At 46.0% G+C, this 2,984-nt stretch overlaps 1 long non-coding RNA gene across 1 annotated transcript; it reads right to left on the reverse strand.

The window, feature by feature from the left end:
* Nucleotides 1–1,616: 1,616 nt before the first annotated feature.
* Nucleotides 1,617–2,652, reverse strand: LOC310677369. Its single transcript, XR_014511134.1, has 2 exons — nucleotides 2,336–2,652; nucleotides 1,617–1,800 (listed from the first exon to the last, which is right to left on the reverse strand). It is a non-coding gene; the product is annotated as an uncharacterized lncRNA (long non-coding RNA).
* Between the last annotated feature and the right edge of the window lie 332 nt (nucleotides 2,653–2,984).

Here is a 2,984-nt window from a genome sequence, read left to right on the forward strand (position 1 = left end):
GTTCAGTAGTCAGCTCTACATAGTTCAGTTGGGTCAGTTGTGTTAATTATAATTGTTTCATTGTGCACTGTCATGGAAAATAGTTCTGTATGTGTATTGCTGAAGGTTTAACATTGGAAAATTCCATCGAAGCTTCAGCTGTGCTGGTCAAGTAAGCTGTGCTATCCCTCCAGCTCGTGTGCCAGAGATACAAGATGGCTTCCACAGCTGAGAGGTGGGAAAGCAGTGGTAGCAGCTACTCTACCCTGCACACCAGATGCTAGGCCTCAGTAAAGCACAGCTGCGTCTCAGGCTCCTGAGGAGACTCTCCCCAGGGCCCTTTTTGGGCTCTGGGGAGAGTTTCCTCATGAGCCAGAAGGACTCTCCAGGGTGCTCCCAATATATTTGATTTCAGTTACATACATGGAAGTGCAGAACACAAATTAGGAGTTGTGTGTATGTAAAGCGATAAAACAAATACGGGGCTTTTCCATCCTTCTGTTTGTCTTGCTGCTTTCCCCTGGGAATACCCACAGTTACCATTGAATTGGAACAGGTGTTAAATGTTGGTGAGTGTGTGTGTGTGTATATATGTAATGTTTATTCTGATTTTCCCTAGTAAATAGTGGATTTTCCCAGGGAAAATGACAGGACAAATGAAAAACTGATCTGAGCCATGCCTAGAAAAAGCCTATTGGGCCCGTGCTTTCTAGGCACAGGACAAGCAGAGGAGTGGGTGAGCCCACAACCTCAAAATCCATAAACTAAAATTGTATTCAATCAATACCATTCCACGCACACAAATTCTGTACCCACTAACAGTGGCGTAGCTAGCCGCTCAGGTGCCCGGGGCAGTACGTGTGCCCTGCAGCTAGGGGCGGAGCAAGCTGCCCATTGGGGTGGGCCAAGCTGCCTATGGGGGTGGGGCGAGCCAAGGCAGGGCATGCTGCGTGGAGCCTCTCCGCAGCCTCACCCTCAGCTGTAGGGCAAGCCCCACGCTGCTCGAAAAAGCAGCACGGAGCTTGCAGGCAGTCCGCACACTGCCTCCCCCTCAGGAGAGATGTGTGGCTCAGGCACGCTGCAGGTCCTGCAGTGTGATGTGCAGGGCCCTCCGCCTCACCTAGCTACACCTCTGAATTAGGCAGATTCATGGAGGAGAGGGCTGTTGAAGGCTACTAGCCATAAAAACTGTGCTCTGCCTGCAAAGTTGGGGGCAGTGATGCTTCTGGTTTTTGGAAATCACTCAAGGGGATAGTGCTCCTGTAGTGGCGTAGGAAGGGGCGTGTGGTGGGTGCGGGAGTTATTTTTTTCAAAAACACATATTTTTGCCATTTTGTCAACCCCCTCAGTGATGACACTCAGGGCAGACCGCACCCACCACAGCCCCTTCCTTTCCTACGCCACTGCCCACTACACTCTTACCTCATCATTCACCCACTTTCGCCCACATGAACACTTCTCTCTCTGTCTCTCTTTCTGAATTCACTTCAATTTCATTTTCCAGAGAATTCACCAGAAAACAGCACAAAGCACTGAATTAAGCAGCTCACTGCTGGGGCTACAGCTGCACCATTTCCCTGCCTCCATTTGCAACTTCAAAGCTCTAGCATGTAAAGGGAAAAAACAAAACAAAGGCATTTTGCTTGACAATCAGTTTGTCATTCAGCCTTGTTTTAGGACAGAGAACATGGTCAAGTGGGAAAAACCATTTGAACTTATATTGGTATAAGGCCTACAGAATCTGTATGGTAGTATCTTAAGTTCGTTTTCAGATCTTCAGAGGAAGAGAAAGGATAACCTTGGAATAAACAGCCCTTTTCTCTGCAGAAAATAGACACAGTTGTCACAATTAACACACTGGCTTCCTGATTTGAACAAGAGAAATCAATAGCCCATGGGTCTATTTGCATGAGAATTTGGGTATTTGTTTTCAGACTTGTCTGAATTATCTCCCTGTCAGTCATCTTGGGACAATATAAAATAGATGTATCTGTTCTTTAAATGAGGAACTGATTAGCAATAGTTTATGTATACGGGCCAGCTCCAGACATTTTGCTGCCTGAGGAGAAGGTCAAGATGGCACATACCAATTGAACTAGTAGTGAATAGACAGTATCCTTCACTACACTTGGGGGCAGCAAACTTGTGTAGTTGGTGCAGGTGAGCTACATGGGGCTCATAGCTCTGTCTACTCCCCGCACCTCAGCATCTGAGGGTGGTAGTGGTGGAAATACCCATGTATTAAAAAACAAAGGAACTGTGCCCTTGACCAGGCAACTGCCGGCTCCCAGAAAAAGAAGAAGCTTAGAGACAAACTGAGAAATCACACACCCTATCTCATGGGTGCTAACATCACCTGGAGAATTTATTTCCAGCCTATGCCATGGGAGATTTAGTCAAGGGTAAGAGAGAGAGAGCAGTCCTCGGTGATGACCTTTAAATATCATCTGGAGCACAGTTCATTTGAGGGATGTAGGAAGCCAGCAAAGCATGATTGCAGTGACATTAAGATAGGGTTGCCAGATGTCCAGGGATGACCTGGAGAGAACAGGAATTGACAGCCTCACCTGACATCCAGGACAACCATCATCTTTAGACATATCATTCTAAGAGTAAAATAGGAATGGTATCAAAATCAAATAGCAGTCTAAAATAGTAATGTGCTAATGTTGTCTCTTATGGGCTGTCATCTTGTCTCTTCACCCTGTCAGGGTTTTGTTTTTTTTACCTTACAGGAGAGGAAAAGGATATGATTCTCCTGTTCTTTCTCTGCCTGCCTTGCTCCCTCTGTGACCTGAAAATACACAGTGGTTATCTTGTTGAAAGGCTGTTTTGCACATAATGTGAAAGTGGTGACAGTGGATTATTCTTCTTTCTCAAGTGTCTATAGTAGCCATGCACAGTGTGTGTGTTTGTGTGTAATAATGTGTATGGCAAAACACAGGCTCTGCCTAAGAGAGCAGTCTTCTCCAGGTTACCTGTTTATTGAGCATTCATCCTGATTT

Source organism: Podarcis tiliguerta (genome assembly GCF_965153285.1).
Source record: "Podarcis tiliguerta genome assembly, chromosome: 5".
NCBI lineage: Eukaryota > Metazoa > Chordata > Lepidosauria > Squamata > Lacertidae > Podarcis > Podarcis tiliguerta.